General features: G+C 46.6%; 2 protein-coding genes across 3 annotated transcripts in view; one reads left to right on the top strand and one right to left on the bottom strand.

The window, feature by feature from the left end:
- The window catches only part of LOC137418698 (membrane-associated phosphatidylinositol transfer protein 2), a 202,616-nt gene extending 184,194 nt beyond the window's left edge, over nt 1-18,422 (bottom strand). Inside the window, exon 1 of one of the 2 annotated variants that reach the window (XM_068104800.2) lies at nt 18,257-18,422. The gene's annotated coding sequence lies outside the window, so the exon portion shown is untranslated. Of the gene's footprint in view, nt 1-16,747; nt 18,226-18,256 lie in introns of those variants that run through there. The other variant, XM_068104799.2, reaches the window with a different exon arrangement.
- The window catches only part of LOC137418699 (uncharacterized), a 41,522-nt gene that overhangs the window by 2,608 nt on the left and 17,756 nt on the right, over nt 1-21,158 (top strand). The window lies entirely within an intron of this gene.

Genomic DNA, 21,158 nt, shown 5'->3' on the forward strand with positions numbered 1-21,158 from the left:
CAATATGGATGAAGACGTTACTCCACCTGTGCTCAATTGCTTCATCTGTGCACGCTCGGATACACCAGCTGAAAGGCTCATACAGGCAACTCCAAAGGGATACTCAACTTTATTGAAACAAGCAGAAACTGTCGAAAATGTTACTGTTGTGGAACGTATGAAGGAGGCTCAAAAGGAAGGAAAACTGAGGTACCACCAGAAGTGTAAAAATGATCTGTACAACAACTTTGTTGCAACCACCAAGAAGTCAGCTCAAGCATCAAAGGCAGAGAAAGAGTCATCAAAGTTGAAGAGAAGACGCACTACTTGTGAGTTCAGTTCATCAACTGGCTGCAGTTCTAGAAGATCACAGTCAGTTGACCTCCTGTATAAGGATGTATGCATTCTTTGCAACCAACCAGCCCAGCTCTACAAAAATAATCCAGCACAAGCTAGAAAGAAATACAGAGTGCCAGATAATTTGACTGCAGATACACTGAAGGCAAGCTTGCTGAAGACAGCACGGAGTCGTGGGGATGACTGGGGCACTGAAGTCACTGGACGCCTGGAAGGGATCAACGACTTGGTAGCAGAAGAAACACTGTACCATTTGCGATGCAAACTTATGTTTGCGAGAGGTGACAGTTTGTCCAAGACTGATGAGGAAGGAAAAAGGAAGAGAGGACAGAGGAGTATTGATGAGGAGCGAGAGGCAGTTTTTATTGAATTCTGCGAATGGTTAGACTCAGAATTAGAGCATGGGGTAATGAACATGGACCAAGTCCATGAAAAGCTGCAGGAGTTTGATCAGTCACCAGAGAAGAGCCTTTCTTATTCAAAGCATTGGCTAAAGATAAAACTTCTAGAGAAATACGAAGACACCTTGTATTTCACAACACAGGAAAGAAGGGCAGATGTACTCTGTCTCAAAGATGGCACCGACAATATTCTGCGAGACATCATGCTAATCTTGACCATGGAGATGAGAAGACTCAGATCATAAAGACGGCACTCCAGTTCATATCCAATGATATTGCCTTGATTGATTTAGGTCCAAAGTCATACCCCACCACACACAGTATGACTGACATCGATAGTCAGCTGACACTTGTTCCTGCAAGCCTTCAGATGTTCTTGAGACCGATTGTCAAGACAGACGAAAGAGTTGCCGTTTGGGGGCAGAATTTTATTAAGGCCTGTCGACCTCGGTCTGGAGTATTGCCACACCAAATGGGGCTTGCCATACAACTTGATCATAGATTTGGGTCAAAATGGATGATCAACAAGTTCCACCGGCTGGGATACACTGAGTCTTACACGGAGACACAAAACTACAAATACTGCTTCCTTAATAGTATGAGTGGAGATGATGTTCCAGATACTTCTGGCACTCTTGACACCATTGTGGAGGAAACCGATGAACAGATCAATGATGAGGTTGCGGTTGATGCTGCGCTTGAGGATCAATCAGTGATGACAGCCAAAGTGCCAGCCAGTGAAAGTGAATTGTCAAGTAATGATCAGGTGGTCTTTATGGAGGTTGGGGAAACAAACAATGCAGTCACTCAGTTTGTTGGAGACAATATAGATTTAAACATTGTCTCTATTCACGGAAACACTCCCTTTCACTCAATGGGTTGGATCGAAGTCACCTCTCCGGCACCACCTTTGCCAGATCCACAGACAACAGCAGCTTTCCCCCGGGTGAAGTTGAAGGCACTCAACAAAGCTAAGATCCTGAGAGGAACTGAAGTAAAGATTATTCCATTTACGAACAGGAAACAGATAGGAACGAACGCGATCATGTTTCTCCCCCTCGCTGAGCTTTCCTCCTCCCTGGCTCATGATCAGCCACTCCTCACTCCAGGTGACACACTCTGGGCAGCGGCAGGAGTGATCAAACCAGAGACTCTACCTCCAACAGAGGGTGCAGCTGCACAACATTCACTCCGTGCCTACCTGCAGACCCGGGACTGGATCCTTCTCCAGAGCATGTCTCTGAACCCCAGTGACTATGGATGGACAATAGGTGTGCATGGGTATGAGCCAGTTCCAACACTGGACCCCACGGCTCCTGAGGAGCTATTGCAGTTCACGAGCTGTAATTGTCATGGAGATTGCAGCAACCGGCGATGCAGCTGCAAGAAGAATGGGGTCACGTGCATCTCGGCCTGTGGAGTCTGTCATGGCATTACATGCAGAAACTGCAGTCATGATGTTGTTGAGTCTGAAGAAGACATAGAAAATGACTGTTGAAACTTCTGACATTGTGAATGAGAAATAACTCTTGAGTATTTTATATGTATGTGAAATAAAAGCTACTTTGTGTGTAAATGTAAAAGTGAAAATATAAATGTTAACAATCAACTCAGAATCATGAAAAACCCTTATTTGACCCCTCATAAGTTACTTAAGGGCCGATTTAAAAAAATAAAAATTCTCGAAAATAATTTTTCGGTACCCGAATTCAACAGCTTTTTTTCTGGGTTTCCCACGGGAGTTGACCTTCAACATTTTAACACATGTTATTACACACCTTTACAAACATATTGGTGAAGAAATTTTTTGGTAACAATTTAGTTAACAGATTTGTGAAATATCTCATAAAATGCCCTTACTAATACGAGATTTTTTTTTTGAATGTCCTTTCTTTTCTGGACTTTGCCACATGGCACATACCATATATGAAGGGACCTTCTCTATGCCCATGGCATTTTTCCCAAGAATGTGCCTTCTTTTTTTAGTTTGCCACATGGCGCATACCATATAAAGGGGCCTTTTCTATTCCCCTGGCATTTTCCCCAAGAATGCTTTCATCCCTTAGGCCATTGAGCCAGCATGTTATATATTTTTTTGTAATAAGAGGTAAAAGGTGTGCAAATATCGATATTTATATGTAGTACACCTTTGTTAGGCATCAGATATGAAGCTTGTAGCCACGTTCCATCAAAATTGTGTGTGTAGTTCCAAAAAACCACATGGCAAGAAGGTGCAAGAGCAGTATCACTTTGGCCCCGCCCCCCCCCGGAACAGAATCAAAAGGTCAAATACCAAAAAATGCAATTACGGGCACATTTTAAGCATTTTTTAATGAAACTTTGTCTATGCAATCAACATCAGGTGACACATGAAATATGTACCATTTTTTGGATTTAGCGCCCTTGTTCATGCCCCAGAGGGATTCATTCCTGAGGGGGTGGTGGGACCTTAGGGTCCCAGGGTTAAAAACATTTTTAGTCAAAATTTGATATTAGATCAATCCTGGTGGAACATTGTGCCATCCTTCAACTTTGCTTTAGGTGGGAAGCGTGTGGATTTGCGCTGGCGCACCATGGACTTTGCTCTAATTACTTTTACATTAAAGTGAGGAATTATCACAATAAGCGGGTGAATAACCATACCTGCTAATGCACTCCTGTTCCACACGACAGAATAACTTGAAAACTGGATTTTATTGCAAAAAGATAAAACAAGCTCCCGGAAGTTGTACAATATATAATAACCATGAGCGCACGTACACCTGCACACACAAAAACAGGGACATTAGACAATACTGGCCTCAACTTCAAGACAAGCATAGCCAGTAACCTTGGGGAGGAGTAACGCAACTTCCTGAAGCACTCTGCCGAAGGCGTCATCCTGCAACATCAATTTTCTCCCCGCAGTGAGAGGGCAATGAGGGAGAATACCCCTTCCCATGGAATCCCAACCCTTGGGGTTTAACAATAATAATAATAATAATAATAATGCATTTATTTTATATAGCGCTTTTCAGGAAGCCCAAAGACGCTTTGACAGAGTGCAAAACATAATGCATTAAAAAAAAAAAACAATTGCAAAAAAAGAAGAATCAATAGGGAAATATTCAAAGCACAAAGGAGGGAGAAGGAGAGGAGATAGTCAGGGGTTAGATGCTGTGGGTTAAATGTTGAATGCAGTGTTGAACAGGTGGGTCTTGAGTGATGTTTTGAATGTGGTGAGTGAGGAGGAGTCTCTGATGGTGTGAGGTAGCGAGTTCCAGAGGGTGGGAGCAGCGATGGAGAAGGCCCTGTCCCCCCAGGATCTAAATTTGGTCCGGATGGGGGGGGGGTCAGGAGGTTGGTACCAGCAGAGCGGAGGTTGCGGGTGGAAGTGTGTCTGGAGAGGAGGTCAGCCAGGTAGGATGGGGCCAGGTTATGGAGGGCTTTGTAGGTCAAGAGGAGGATTTTGTACTGGATTCTCTGGGAGATGGGGAGCCAGTGAAGCTTGTAAAGGACGGGGGTGATGTGGTCACGGGTCCGGGAATGGGTGAGTAGACGGGCAGCGGAGTTCTGAATGTATTGGAGTTTATTGGTGATTGTTGAGGGTGAACCATAAAGGAGGCTATTGCAGTAGTCCAGACGGGAAGTGATGAAGGCGTGGATGAGGGTTTCTGCAGCCACGGAGGAGAGGGATGGACGGAGACGGGCAATGTTTTTCAGGTGAAAGAAGGCTGTCTTTGTGATCTGTTTAGTGTATTTGTCGAAGGAGAGGGTTTGGTCAAAGCTCTATCCTTTAACCATGCTCTATCCTTTAAATGTTGAGCATCAAGGGATGAGCGATGAGGCATCACGTATCATTGTTTAAACTTTGGTGTGACGCAGTCAGTCAGGTTCAGAATCAAACTGCTGACTGCCCAGACTCAAAGCAGATGCTCTAACCACATTTCCATGAATTTTGTCAGTATATCTGCACAATTCCAAGCTCTAACCACAATGCTACCGAGTCAAATAAAGTATGGTCAACTTACACTGGGTTTGAAGAGAAAATGCACAGTGAGACAGGCTGAAATGTCATTTCCTGAAAACAACTTACAAACAAGAAAGAGCAATCAGAGATTGCAAACCCTCACCAGGATGTATTTTCAGTGGTTTTTAAGGCTTTTGTGTTAAAACAAATATGGCGGCCGAACCACGTGATCGATGACGTCATCATTTTTTTTTCTCCACTAATTTATTCCTAGATTATGCTCAAGAAATGTCATCGTGATAGGATGAAGTTTTGTACTTGTCGAATTATGACGTCGTAATGGAGACACCGTAGTAGGGGAATAATGGGGGGTCTGATTTTTTATGAGCTTTTTTAGAAACTCTATATTTTATCCTGAGTTCAGGTTTAATTTCAAGATAATCCATTATTTTATTTATGTAGTATCTTGTATTAATATTGCCATTAAAATTATTTTGAATAATAAATATCATTAAACCCCTATACATTTCCTCAATACAAATAGTCTCTTCCCTTGTAAGAAATGGTGTATTATCATCATAATACTTAACATTTATCTCTCTTATTAATCTTGTAAAGTAATTCATTTTTGGTTCTAATTTAAAAGAGTTATATATTTATTTTATTTTTTTATCATCATTAATTAAAAGATAATCACAGAATAAACATTCTTTATGGGCTTTTGACTCTATTTAATCCCACTCTATCACAAGCCGGACAATTCTCTAATTTATCATATGGAGAATCAGGGAATTCAAGAGGCTCAATATCTGGTATGTCGTTTGGATTTATCATATTTACATAGTAAAAGATTACTTAAACTAAAAATCATCTAAAAATCATCACTCCAAAGCCAGTCGCCGACTGGGCATCCTCCGTCGTGTGAAGTCCTTCCTCGGCACACCTGAGCTCCTCACCACATACAAGGCTTTCATCCGCAGCTCAATGGAATACTGCTCTCCCGTCTGGGCTGGTGCTCCTGCCTCACACCGAGCTCGTCTTCACGCTGTTGAAACCAAAGCGTTCAGAATTATTGGAATCTCCCGCGATGAAGCTATCTCTGAGGGCCTTTCACTCACTCACCGCAGGCAGGTAGGTGGTCTTTCTGTCTTCTACCGACTCCTCTCCGGCCTTGCACCCCCAGCTCTCTCTGTGCTCTGTCCCCCAAATATTCCTACAGGTCGCACAAGATCTGCCAGCAACCCTCTGATGGTTAAACTGCCGAAATCTCGGCTGTCTGCTCACCTTCACTCTTTCATTCCTCTTTTCTCCCGCCTCTGGAACAAACTCCCTCACTCCCTTCAATCCCACTCCTCCCTCCAGGTCTTTAAAACAGCTGTTCACCACCATCTCTTATCTTCCCCCATCCAAAACCTTGATCTTTTCTACCCCCGCTAATTCACCCCAGATCCACCTTGTTTGAAATTCCAACTTCTTTCCTGGAAGTCCTGGCAGTGTCCATATGTTTTATACCTCTCCCACCCCCCCCCCCCCTCTTCCCATGCCCCCCCCCCCCACCCCAAAGCCCTCGCCCTCTCTCAGATCTCTCGATGTCTCCATGTCTCTTGGTCCCTGCTCTCAAATGTTGTGTTTGTGTCCTTCCCCCTCTCTCCCCATCTTGTCTACCGCTCCCGATGTTATATGTTTTATGTGTCGGTTTGTCTTTCTGTGTGATTAATGTTCGCTCTTTCACGAGCCTCGATCTTGTATACAAAAAAAAAAAAAAAAAAATCTTCACTATAATCGGTGCTTTCATAAATCATCATCGATAAAACTACTTTCATAGCTATCGTGAGAACACAAACGCTCAGTATCATAACTGTCTTGCGAAGACAAAGTCTCACTACCACTATCATCACTTTTAAAATCAACAAAATCTTCACTTGAATAATGACTCGTATTTAAATAGAAGAAAAAACATTACCGTCTGTATCCATATACTTTTTTCATTAACAGATTCAACTACAACGTTTTATATATTAAAGGTAATTTTAAAATGGTTCCTAACTACTATTGGGCGAAATGACATTTCTCCTGATATATTAACATCTTTCATTTCATCAAGATTGACATCTTTGGGGTTATTAAAGAATATAGAAATTTCACCGTGTTTAGAGCTAATAGTTTTATCTTCCTTTTCGGTAGCTTCAGTAAAAAGAGTTTTCTTTTTTGATACTTTTACATCTTTCATTACCTCCTCTAGTATATTATAAATCTCCATAAATAGTGGTGGAACTTTTGTAATAATTACTTTAATTGACGACTTCCCAAAGACAGAGAACGCTCTTCCTTTAAAAGGTATTGAGGAGCTCATATTATCCTTCATAATAGGTTTAATCCAAAAGTTATTGAAATCATCTTTGTTCAATTTTACATCAGTGCAATATATTTCAGTATCCCTTTTAAATAAGGAGATTGATTGAAATTTGTCTTTTGTGTTTTGAAACATTGTATTTATTAGACAAAAAAGTGATTGCCAAGAGATTGAGGGGAAAATAATTTACTGCAATCTCAAAATAATATGTGGCTCGGGAGATGCTCAAACAAGAACATTAAGAGAAGTTTATCATTTCATATCAGCTCAATGGCGATACCTAAACCGAGAGTTAAATTCTAATATAACATTTGGCAATATTCTAGATGGTGATTGTTCTTCGAAGAGAATTAAGTTATTACCTAAAAATGAAACACAAATATTCGTTGGGTCTCTGTATGAGTATAATGAAAAATGGGGGGAGTTAATAAGTTAAATGCAGGGAGAATATATATATTAATGATCGTTTTAAGGCCATTTTCCCCGCTAAAGCAGGGGTTAGCCTTGCGGGCCCCATGACAATCATGGTTCCCTGTTTGAGGTAATGTTTTTATGGCCGGATGCCCTTCCTGACGCCAACCCTTGGTCACGCTCTTCGATGCGCAGGGATACGGTGTACCTATTCTAAACCGGGTTACACACCGGGATCATTCATCCCAGCAAGCCGGTACTCAATTTGCCGACCTCGGAAGGATTACAGGCTGAGTCAACCCCCCTGGTGTTAATTCAGCGATCGACCGGGATTCGAACCCAGGATCCTAGGATCCCAAGCCGGCACCCTAACCGCTAAGCCAACACCAGGCTAAGGGAGAAAAGGGTGTAATTTTTCAAGCCTGGCATTTCAAGCCATGGGCAAGGTTTAGGGAAAGTGGGTGGGGCTTAGGAGGGAGAAAAGGGGTGCAATCTTTCAAGATAGGTGATTTGAGCCAATAAGTTTCCATACTTTTCCCCATTAACTCCAATGTTAAATTTGAGGTGAGCTAGAACCTATGAGTAGTAGTTAGGTCTATTGAGGATTTAATATTTGTAAATAGGTTGTCCCAAAAGAGGGTGAAATCTGGTTGAAAATCCAGTGGGTTATTAAGATTTTTAGCTTTTTCCCCATTGACTTCAATTTTAAATTCTATGTGTTTTAGTAGTTGGTAAATTAGCTTCCTAAAAAGTGGACGCAATTTTTTGAGAGAAAAAGGGGTGTAATTTTATGAGAGAGGGGGTGTGAGTCAATAAGTTTCCATACTTTTCCCCATTCACTTCAATGTTAAATTTAATGTGCCCCAGACCCCCCATTATTCCCCTACTCACCTATGACATCATTAACGTATTTTATTCCCCATGGAGAGTTCTTTACAATGAGCCATGTCTCAATTTTTTTCTATTCAGCGCTTTCGGAGATATAGAGGTGTAAAGTTTTTCGGCTTTTCCAAGATGGCGGGTGAACCACGTGATCTATGACGTCATAATTATTTAAAAATTATACAGGTGAAGGTGCACCTATGGTGAAAATTTCCTTTCAATCGGACCAACGGTTGCAGAGAAAATCATATTTATTCTGTGAAGGACAAAGAAACAAACAAAATAGACCCCCCAAGTTTGACCCCCCAAAATAGGCATTTGCTTTCTTCTCGGAAAACTACACACACAATTTCGATGAAACTTCACCACAACCTTCACCACCCGTGATGTACCAAAGTTTGTTCAAGGCATTAGAAAAATTGAGGCATTGTTCACCTCTGACCAGTCTAGCCGGGGTTTGTTCACCTCTGACCAGTCTAGCCTGGGTTTGTTCACCTCTGACCAGTCTAGCCCGGGTTTGTTCACCTCTGACCAGTCCAGCCCGGGTTTGTTCACCTCTGAGCAGTCTAGCCCGGGTTTGTTCACCTCTGACCAGTCTAGCCCGGGTTTGTTCACCTCTGACCAGTCCAGCCCGGGTTTGTTCACCTCTGAGCAGTCTAGCCGGGTTTGTTCACCTCTGACCAGTCTAGCCCGGGTTTGTTCACCTCTGACCAGTCTAGCCCGGGTTTGTTCAGTCTCGTCTGCGCAGTCTAGCCCATCAATTGGAAAAATGTTGAGCCCTAGAACCCACATGCCAGCACTTGGTGCCATTGGTGGACATTAAATATCCAGTGTCTTTTGGGAAGGATCGGCAAATTATCGCCATCACCCTCAACAAATCACAAATCCATGACAAAAATCAACATCAGTCATGTGTCAGGCCTGGCCAGTCAGGTTGCAAAGGACTTGGGCCAAAGACATTCCCAGGCCAACCTCGCAAAAAGGTGGGAATAATTGGAGCTACTAAAGAAGGAGCTGTAGTAGCAATAGCAGTACACATTGGCGATTATGTCTGCAAATGATACTTTAGGCGGTTTTTGAAGGCAAGTTGTTTGACTTGAAAGAGCAAAGGATAGCTTATTGTCTCAAGCAGGATGCAAAGCAGGAAAGAAAAACTGATTGTGCAGCATTGAGGGCAGCGGGGCTCTTATCAGCTTCAGCTTCTGCCATCAGCCACAGTGCTACTTAGTTTTGGAACATTTTGAAAAGAAACAAGCAAATTTTGCCAGGCCAAACTGGTCCTTAAAACATACAGTGCCATCAGAAAGTATTCGTGCCCCTTGACTTTTCTCACATTTTATTGTGCTACAGCCTGAATTTTAAATTGATTAAATTGAGGGTTTTTTTGTCACTGACCTACACATTATACCACATAATGTCAAAGTGGATTTTTTTTTTAATTCCTACAAAATAATTAAAAATGAAATACAGAAATATCTAATTTACATAAATATTCAACCCCCTGAGTCAACACTTTGTAGAAGCGCCTTTGGCAGTGATTACAGCTTTGAGTCTCCTTGGGTATGTCTGTTTCAGCTTTGTACATCTGGATTTGGAGAGTTTCTCCCATTCTTCCTTACAGATTTGCTCAAGCTCTGTCAAGTTGGATGGGGAGCGTCGGTAAAACCTTCCAGTCTTTCCACAGATTTTCAATGGGATTCAAGTCTGAGCTTTGGCTGGGCCACTCAAGGACTTTCATGTTATAGTTCCAAAGCCATTCCAGTGTTGCTTTGGCTGTATGCTTGGGGTCATTGTCTTGTTGGAACGTAATAAATCTTTGCCACAGTCGAAGGTCTTTTGCACTCTGAAGCTGGTTGTCCTCAAGGGTTTGCATGTATTTAGATCCATTCATTGTTCCTTCTATCCTTACAAATCTCCCAATCCCTGCCACTGAAAATCATCCCCATAGCATGATGCTGCCACCACCATGCTTCAGGGTAGGGATGGTATTCGATGTGTGATGACCAGTGCCAAACTTCAGGCCAAAAAGTTCAATTTTCTTCTTAACAGATCACATAATCTTTTGCCTCATGCTCTCAGTCTTTCTCGTGCCTTTTTGCAAACTCCAGGCATGCTATCATGTGGCTGTTGTCCTTCCGGCAGGTTCACCCATCACAACCAAGGAACTCTGTAGTTCTGTCAGAGTGGTCATTGGATTCTTGGTCACTTCACTGACCAAGGTCGTTCTTGCCCATTTGCTCAGTTTGGTCAGACGGCCAGCTCCAGGAAGAGTCTGGGTAGTTCCATATTATTTCCATTTCCTAATGATGGAGCTCATGGTGCTCTTGGAACCTTTGAACACTCTAGAAATTGTTTTATACCCTTCCCCAGATCTATGCCTCTTCCCAAATCTATCTTGGAGTTCTACAGACAGTTCCTTGGACCTTATGGTAGGGTTTCTGCTCTGACATCTACTGTTAACTGTGGGACCTTGTATAGAAAGGCGTGTTTCTTTCTAAATCATGTCCAATCAATTGAGTTGACCACAGGTTGACTCCAATCAAGTTGTACAGACATCTCAAGGATCAATGGAAATTGGATGCACCTGAGCTCAATTTGGAGTGTCATAGCAAAGAGGTTGAATACATATTGACTCGACATTTCAGCTTTTAATTTTAATTATTTTGTAAAAAAAATTCTAAAAACAATTTCCACATTTACATTATGGGGTATAATGTGTAGATCAGTGACAAAAAAATATCTCATTTTAATCCATTTTAAATTCAGGCTGTAACACAACAAAATGTGAAAAAAGTCAAGGGGTGTGAATACTTTCTGCAGGCACTGTATCCCACTGAAATGCCATGGTATTTTTGGCACCCTCTCCCCCACCGTCTTCTCCACGCCAATCAATCCTCCTCATCAAATCCCACACAGAGTTTACACCAAAACTGGAATGCAATAGAAATCAATACAGTCCAGATTTACGGTACAATGACGGTTTCACACAGGCAATCTGGCATTTTAATTAGACTTATTTTAGTCTGGCATTTTCAGCTCTGTGGTGCAATCCTACGACCGTTCATTAATTGTTTGGGGATGTGCAGCAAAGAAGACAACCACAAACTCCTGCCCCTGGCACTTTGGTATGAACAAACTGCTCTTATTGAGCCCTAAGCATTGACTATCCTGCAAATGAGTATCTGGCAAAGTCTGCTTAATATATAAAAGGTGGACAAAATGTGTATAAAAGGGAAATGGAACACTCAAATGTCCACTGCCAACTGGTTCACGGGGGCAAAGCATGAGAGTGCAGTTCACTTGGTACGCATGTGAGTCTGTGGATCACTTGGTAAACATGTGAGACTGTGGATCACTTGGTAAACATGTGAGTCTGTGGATCACTTGGTAAACATGTGAGTCTGTGGATCACTTGGTAAACATGTGAGTCTGTGGATCACTTGGTAAACATGTGAGTCTGTGGATCACTTGGTAAACATGTGAGTCTGTGGATCACTTGGTAAAGATGTGAGTCTGTGGTTCACTTGGTAAACATGTGAGTCTGTGGATCACTTGGTAAACATGTGAGTCTGTGGATCACTTGGTAAACATGTGAGTCTGTGGATCACTTGGTAAACATGCGAGTCTGTGGATCACTTGGTAAACATGCGAGTCTGTGGATCACTTGGTAAACATGTGAGTCTGTGGATCACTTGGTAAACATGCGAGTCTGTGGATCACTTGGTAAACATGTGAGTCTGTGGTTCACTTGGTAAACATGTGAGTCTGTGGATCACTTGGTAAACATGTGAGTCTGTGGATCACTTGGTAAACATGTGAGGCTGTGGATCACTTGGTAAACATGTGAGTCTGTGGATCACTTGGTAAACATGTGAGTCTGTGGATCACTTGGTAAACATGTGAGTCTGTGGATCACTTGGTAAACATGTGAGTCTGTGGATCACTTGGTAAACATGTGAGACTGTGGATCACTTGGTAAACATGTGAGTCTGTGGATAACTTGGTAAACATGTGAGTCTGTGGATAACTTGGTAAACATGTGAGTCTGTGGATCACTTGGTAAATATGTGAGTCTGTGGATCACTTGGTAAACATGTGAGTCTGTGGATCACTTGGTAAACATGTGAGACTGTGGATCACTTGGTAAACATGCGAGTCTGTGGATAACTTGGTAAACATGTGAGACTGTGGATCACTTGGTAAACATGTGAGTCTGTGGATCACTTGGTAAACATGTGAGACTGTGGATCACTTGGTAAACATGTGAGTCTGTGGATAACTTGGTAAACATGTGTCTGTGGATAACTTGGTAAACATGTGAGACTGTGGATAACTTGGTAAACATGTGAGTCTGTGGATCACTTGGTAAACATGTGAGACTGTGGATCACTTGGTAAACATGTGAGACTGTGGTTCACTTGGTAAAGATGTGAGTCTGTGGATCACTTGGTAAACATGTGAGTCTGTGGATCACTTGGTAAACATGTGAGTCTGTGGATCACTTGGTAAACATGCGAGTCTGTGGATCACTTGGTAAACATGTGAGTCTGTGGATCACTTGGTAAACATGTGAGTCTGTGGTTCACTTGGTAAACATGTGAGTCTGTGGATCACTTGGTAAACATGTGAGTCTGTGGTCCACTTGGTAAACATGTGAGTCTGTGGTCCACTTGGTAAACATGTGAGTCTGTGGTCCACTTGGTAAACATGTGAGTCTGTGGTTCACAAGTTCACTTGTGGTTAAAATCAGCAGCACATATTTCACATTCAAAGCCCATAATCCATGTGACATGTGTCTCCTACACACAAACATTCTGACAGATTCGCAGTGAATAATCAACTGATCAACAATAACAGATCACACATATTCTGCGGTCAGACAGGTCGCAGTTTCATTGGACGAGGCCATTTTAAACTTGCACAGTCGTCCAGTGATACCCAATTACTCCCAGACGTAATGTAATATGATGTGCAGCGATGAATTACGGCGGCCATTAAAAGAGTATTGGTGGAAGGTAAACATCGCCCTCTCCAAAGGGGAACAGTCGGAAGGAATGTGTCGGATTGAAGCGAACGCGACATCTTTTGTTTGGGTGGGGAGGATGTGCCAAGGATGGGGACGATGTGCCAGGGATGGGGAGGATGTGCCAGGGATGGGGAGGATGTGCCAGGGATGGGGAGCATGTGCCAGGGATGGGGAGGATGTGCCAGGGATGGGGAGGATGTGCCAGGGATGGAGAGGATGTGCCAGGGCTGGAGAGGATGTGCCAAGGATGGGGACGATGTGCCAGGGATGGGGAGGATGTGCCAGGGATGGGGAGGATGTGCCAGGGATGGGGAGGATGTGCCAGGGATGGAGAGGATGTGCCAGGGCTGGAGAGGATGTGCCAAGGATGGGGACGATGTGCCAAGGATGGGGACGATGTGCCAGGGATGGGGAGCATGTGCCAGGGATGGGGAGGATGTGCCAGGGATGGGGAGGATGTGCCAGGGATGGGGAGGATGTGCCAGGGATGGGGAGGATGTGCCAGGGATGGAGAGGATGTGCCAGGGCTGGAGAGGATGTGCCAGGGATGGGGACGATGTGCCAGGGATGGGGAGGATGTGCCAGGGATGGGGAGGATGTGCCAGGGATGGGGAGCATGTGCCAGGGATGGGGAGGATGTGCCAAGGATGGAGAGGATGTGCCAGGGATGGGGAGGATGTGCCAGGGATGGGGAGGATGTGCCAGGGATGGAGAGGATGTGCCAGGGCTGGAGAGGATGTGCCAAGGATGGGGACGATGTGCCAGGGATGGGGAGGATGTGCCAGGGATGGGGAGGATGTGCCAGGGATGGGGAGCATGTGCCAGGGATGGGGAGCATGTGCCAGGGATGGGGAGGATGTGCCAGGGATGGAGAGGATGTGCCAGGGCTGGAGAGGATGTGCCAGGGATGGGGACGATGTGCCAGGGATGGGGAGGATGTGCCAGGGATGGGGAGGATGTGCCAGGGATGGAGAGGATGTGCCAGGGCTGGAGAGGATGTGCCAGGGATGGGGACGATGTGCCAGGGATGGGGAGGATGTGCCAGGGCTGGAGAGGATGTGCCAAGGATGGGGACGATGTGCCAGGGATGGGGAGGATGTGCCAGGGATGGGGAGGATGTGCCAGGGATGGGGAGGATGTGCCAGGGATGGAGAGGATGTGCCAGGGCTGGAGAGGATGTGCCAGGGATGGGGAGGATGTGCCAGGGATGGGGAGGATGTGCCAAGGATGGGGAGCATGTGCCAGGGATGGGGAGGATGTGCCAGGGATGGAGAGGATGTGCCAGGGATGGGGAGGATGTGCCAGGGATGGAGAGGATGTGCCAGGGATGGAGAGGATGTGCCAGGGATGGGGAGGATGTGCCAGGGATGGGGAGAATGTGCCAGGGATGGAGAGGATGTGCCAGGGATGGAGAGGATGTGCCAGGGATGGAGAGGATGTGCCAGGGATGGGGAGGATGTGCCAGGGATGGGGAGGATGTGCCAGGGATGGAGGATGTGCCAGGGATGGAGAGGATGTGCCAGGGATGGAGAGGATGTGCCAGGGATGGAGAGGATGTGCCAGGGCTGGAGAGGATGTGCCAGGGATGGGGAGGATGTGCCAGGGCTGGAGAGGATGTGCCAGGGATGGGGAGGATGTGCCAGGGATGGGGAGGATGTGCCAGGGATGGGGAGCATGTGCCAGGGCTGGGGAGGATGTGCCAGGGATGGGGAGGATGTGCCAGGGATGGAGAGGATGTGCCAGGGATGGAGAGGATGTGCCAGGGATGGAGAGGATGTGCCAGGGATGGAGAGGATGTGCCAGGGATGGGGAGGATGTGCCAGGGATGGGGAGGATGTGCCAGGGATGGAGAGAATGTGCCAGGGATGGAGAGAATGTGCCAGGGATGGGGAGGATGTGCCAGGGATGGGGAGGATGTGCCAGGGATGGGGAGCATGTGCCAGGGATGGGGAGCATGTGCCAGGGCTGGGGAGGATGTGCCAGGGATGGGGGTGATGTGCCAGGGATGGGGAGAATGTGCCAGGGATGGGGAGCATGTGCCAGGGATGGGGAGGATGTGCCATGGCTGGGGAGGATGTGCCATGGCTGGGGAGGATGTGCCAGGACTGGGGAGGATGTGCCAGGACTGGGGAGGATGTGCCAGGACTGGGGATGACTTGCCAGGGATGGGGAGGATGTGCCAGGGCTGGGGAGGATGTGCCATGGCTGGGGAGGATGTGCCAGGGATGGGGAGCATGTGCCAGGGCTGGGTAGGATGTGCCAGGGATGGGGAGGATGCGCCAGGGATGGGGAGCATGTGCCAGGGATGGGGAGCATGTGCCAGGGATGGGGAGGATGTGCCAGGGATGGGGAGGATGTGCCATGGCTGGGGAGGATGTGCCAGGGATGGGGAGGATGTGCCATGGCTGGGGAGGATGTGCCAGGGATGGGGAGCATGTGCCAGGGATGGGGAGCATGTGCCAGGGATGGGGAGGATGTGCCATGGCTGGGGAGGATGTGCCAGGGATGGGGAGGATGTGCCAGGGATGGGGAGGATATGCCAAGGATGGGGAGCATGTGCCAGGGATGGGGAGGATGTGCCAGGGATGGGGAGGATGTGCCATGGCTGGGGAGGATGTGCCAGGACTGGGGAGGATGTGCCAGGGCTGGGGAGGATGTGCCAGGACTGGGCAAGGGCCGAGCTGTGGAGCTCTGCTCTGTCCCAACAACGTCCACATCCTGCCGTTAGCATTCCAAGCATGGATAAGGAAGTCGGACAAAAACAAAGAAGAAGAAGCAAAACACAACAGGAGGAGAAGTCGAAGTCTTGATGTTGACATGTGTCTGGAAAAAGATGTGGAAGGTGAGACGAGAACCTTGAGGGATAAAGAAGCAAAATGCACCGATGCTCACATGTGTGTTATGTGAACCACGAACATGGTGTTGGTATTCAATTACAGGTTACATTACATACAACAGGTTACATACAACATGGGAGAAGAGCAGATACATGGAGCATCAAAGAAAGCAACTTGTACATCAGACATAAAACATTTTAAGGGCAGACGTTTCAACCTGATGGAGCAACAAATGCAAAAAACAACAACTATTAGTATGACTGGGAGGGGGTCCCAAGGTGGACGGACACCTGAGAAGGCCTTTAACGGAGGTGCCCAAGAGCCTCGAGCACAGATCTTCCCGCCACCTGTGACCTTGAGACCCTCAGTGGTTCTAATGTTAAACCACCACCAACATTTCATTGGCGAACACTGGTCTAATGAGTGCAACCAAAGGTATTTACTATTAGGAGGCGGAAAGGAGTCGAGAAAGATCGACGTTTAGGTAGACGTGGAGGATGGAGGTGCAGCTCGCTCGAGCGAGCTGGAGACACCATGACTGGTTGGTCTTACCTCTGAACGGTCACCAGGTCCGAATCCCCGCCTTGATTCTTCCCCGATCAAACCGCTCGCATCTCCCTCTCTTTCTCTGTCGCTTTCCTCCACTTGTCAGAGCCCCATGGGGTCGACACCGATGTGGGAAGACCGACTGTTCAGGAGAATGAAGGACCGCCGCTGCAACAAGGCCAGACGAACGATCTTCAGCGCTGCTTCTTTCCTTGCCGGGAGCACCAGAGCAACACGCGTGGGCGGGAGGACTTGAGATGGCGGAAGCGCCCCCTAGCGTCGTCTCCTCACTTCGTCTCCCCACTTCGTCGTCTGACGTCGTCGTCTCACTTCGTCTCCCCACTTCGTCGTCTCATTTCGTCTCCTCACGTCGTCGTCTCACTTCACCGCCTCACTTCTCACGTCGTCGTCTCACTTCACCCCTCATCACTCATGTCATGTCTTCACGGCACCTCCTCACTTCTCACGTCGTCGTCTCACTTCACCCCCTCATCACTCATGTCTTCACGTCACCACCTCACTTCCCCTCACGTCGTCGTCTCACTTCACCTCCTCATCTCATGTCTTCACGTCACCGCCTCACTTCTCCTCACGTTGTCGTCTCACTTCACCCCCTCATCACTCATGTCTTCACGTCACCGCCTCACTTTACCCCCTCATCACTCATGTCTTCACGGCACCTCCTCGCTTCTCACGTCGTCGTCTCACTTCACCCCCTCATCACTCATGTCTTCACGTCACCACCTCACTTCTCCTCACGTCGTCGTCTCACTTCACCTCCTCATCACTCATGTCTTCACGTCACCGCCCCACTTCTCCTCACGTTGTCGTCTCACTTCACCTCCTCATCACTCATGTCTTCACGTCACCGCCTCACTTCTCCTCACGTTGTCGTCTCACTTCGCCCCCTCATCACTCGTCTTCACGGCACCTCCTCACTTCTCACATTGTCGTCTCACTTCACCCCATCACTAATATCTTCACGTCATCGCCTCACTTCTCCTCACGTCGTCGTCTCACTTCAACCCCTCATCACTCATGTCTTCACGGAACCTCCTCATTTCACCTCACGTCATCGTCTCACTTCATCCCATCACTCATATATTCACGTCATCGCCTCACTTCACCCCCTCATCACTCATGTCTTCACGTCACCTCCTCACTTGCTTCACCTCCTCACTAGCTTCCTCGCGATGTCGTCGGAACCCGTCGCTTACTTGACCACGAACTAAAACTCAAACGGTGCAGGGACAAAGTTGACCTTTCACGTCCGCAGGTTCCATGGTCCGAATGGTCTCCATTGGTCCCGATTCCCGAGCTGAGCTCCCTCCACACACGTCGACGTTTACGGGATGTTGACGTACGTAAAGACCATATTGGACGTCTGGACGTACGGCGTGTGTACGCAGGTCGTCGTGCTCCGAGATGCGGCACACCGTACGTTTAATCACTTCCCCACCATTGGACACGTCAGACCGTCCAAGAAATCCCAAAAACGATTTAATCGCTTATTACCTGTCGATGTCAATGTACGTCTTGTGAAGGTAAAATGTCTCCTTATGTCCTTGTCCTGCACCTTGGAGCCATCAGGTAACCTCCTCCAGCTTACCTGCCCTTCCCACATGGTGTGACAGGATATATGGACCATGTTGGAGTTAATGGCGAGCAACGAATGCCGTGTTCACATCGCAGGGAAACTTCCTTCCTATGCAGCATCGAAGTGCAGTCTGCAGGGGAGCTTCATTTGCTGGGGTCGCAGCTGTGCCGGTGATGCAGTGCCCCCTGTAGGTTTGCTTCGAACTAACGCTGGCAGACGGGACACCCTGTTAAACGGCCATCCGAGGGACGGTACACATTGATGTCACTCACCTTGCATGCGGAACGCCAGGTGACAGTTCATACCTGGACCGAGATTGGCATCCAGGTTGGAGAGCTCAGAGGCAGGTGTAGGTGTGCATCCTTGGAACAAGACGCAGTTATGACCTTCACTAGCGGTTCCGCCATTCGTGAGATGTTCTTGTCCAGCCTCAGGAGTCATGACGAGTCTGTTCGGCCTACCTTTCCAAACAAATGTCAGGTAAATGTTGACATTTCCCTCTACTTAGAGGATCATCACTGTGGCCACCCTTTCCAAAAGAATACCCTATTGATGTTGAACGCCATTGCATCACAAATGCATTGGAAGGCTGGAATACCCAAGTAAAGTACCATAGAACCCCCGACATTCGCGGTTTATAAAAGGTGAACTGATTCTACTTTCGCAGCACATGTGGCAAAATCGTTGCACAGGTCAGGGAGGTCCATATTGAGAAAATGGAGAAGGCGTTGAACATGTCCCTTGAGGACAACGCACAGAAGAACGTTCCTTTCGGTGGACCCATCATCCGTGAAAAGGCAAAGCGCATTTATGATCATCTGATGGGTTGGGATGGTGATGCTAACATGAGTGATGCAGGTGGTGCTGATGCAGAAAATGCTGCCAGCACAAGTCATGTGGGTAGAAGTCAGTGGCCTTAGTTCCTTCCAAGCAACTTTGCCTGCTCAACTCGCATAGCCGATACTAGAGAAGGTCTTCAATTCTGATGAGACCGGCCTTTTCTGGAAGAAAATGCCCTCAAGAACTTTCATCTCCAAGGAAGAGGACGGACATCATCGGGGTTCAAGGCCGTAGTAAAGGACCGGGCGGGCATCTCTTCTCTGTGCCAACACCAACGGGGACTGCATGACAAAATTGATGATGCTGTACCGTACGTACCCTGAACCCACCTGCTCTCAAGGGCAAAAACAAGCACTCTGCCCTGCCCGTACCTTGGAGGGCGAACAAAAAGGCACGGGCAACAGCTGCCATATTCATGGATTAATTCCACAACTGCTGTGTGCCTCAAGTGGACAAGTATCTGGCAGAAAAGAACCTCTCAATCAAGGTCCTCCTGCTGGTGGACAACACCCTAGGCCACCTTGAGGAGCTGAAGGTGGCCCATCTCAATGGTGAGGTCATCCTCCTGCACCACCCAACACCACCTCCCTAATCCAACCAATAGTCCAAGTAATATTTGGCACTTTCAAAACGTATGAAACCCACCACACCTTGGAGGCTATGGAGACCGATCCCAAAATTAGCATCAGGAAATATTGGAAGGACTTCAACATAGCCCACTGCATCAGTGATTCAGCACCATCAGACTCCCTGGACGAAGTGAAAGCCTCCACCATCAACGCTTACTGGCAAACATATATGGCCACAGGCAGCAAAGACTTCAGAAGCTTCCGCAACAACATTGAGAGGTGGAAAATTGCCGGGTTGCCACGGGAGATGGCAGGGGAAGGCTTTGACGACCTGGACCCTAAGGAATTGAAGTTTCATTTTTAACGAAACTAATTTTGTGCATTTGTTAAACTTCTTTTTTTTTTTTTATTCCCTCATGAATCACAAACCCCTGTGAGCCTATCCCCCTTTTTCCGATTGAAACAATGTTCCACCACTCATGGAAGCACGGTCATTTGCAAGAATGTATCCCTCACGAATGTCGGGGTTCCACTGCACCCAGAAAGCAGGTCCAGAGCAACAAAGCACTCTTTGCAAAACAGCGGCAAAAGCAGAAATTTCAATTTGGTTTTGGCACCACAAAAAAAACAACTCACCTACTCACCACGAAATATGACCTATGACCTTTAGTCCACTGACCAATGCTACCAAGGAAGGCACCGTGATGGACCAATCCAACAGTTTATAGTCGGGTCAGGAAACACGGTTCTAACCTAAGTGTGCCTCTTGTTGCACACCCAAGCATGACCATGTAGGTAAACTCACCAAAAGCATTTCAACAATTTAGAGAAAGCACACCACCATTTTCACAAGGAAACCTGGAATAACCACTAAATGCTGCGTTTGGTTAATTATGAAACCCGCATCTGTGCGTCTCTTGCTTTTAATCCACAATTTCCATTTTCTTTTTGTATGGGTAAGCAGAAATACTCCAGATAGCACAACAGCCCAATTGGTATTGTAAAGGCAGGCCAAAAAAAATAAACGAGGTTTCAGGGAACCTGAACTCAACTGGTCTATATCAATATGGTTAGAATATGCATCATAGAACCACAAACTATATCGTTTATATGTTTTCAAATATCTTTAAGTGGTAAAAGGCACAAGTTTCATCAAATTTCATCAGTATTTGTGACTTTTAGAGCTTGGACGTCGTCCAAACTGATGTTTATGGGTCAAGTCATGTCATAGGTCACGAGGTCATTTTTCGGACATCGTCAAAACCCATAATATATGTTAAGGATTGGTACATAGTCTACACACCAAGTTTCAGCCTTCAAGCTACATTAGGAAGTACCAGATTGACAAAAATGGATTTTTCAATATGGCCGCCCTGTCGCGCCCATATGCAATCCCAAACTAGTTTATGTC

Source organism: Myxine glutinosa, chromosome 14 (assembly GCF_964187855.1).
Source record: "Myxine glutinosa chromosome 14, kmMyxGlut1.1, whole genome shotgun sequence".
NCBI classification, from domain to species: domain Eukaryota; kingdom Metazoa; phylum Chordata; class Myxini; order Myxiniformes; family Myxinidae; genus Myxine; species Myxine glutinosa.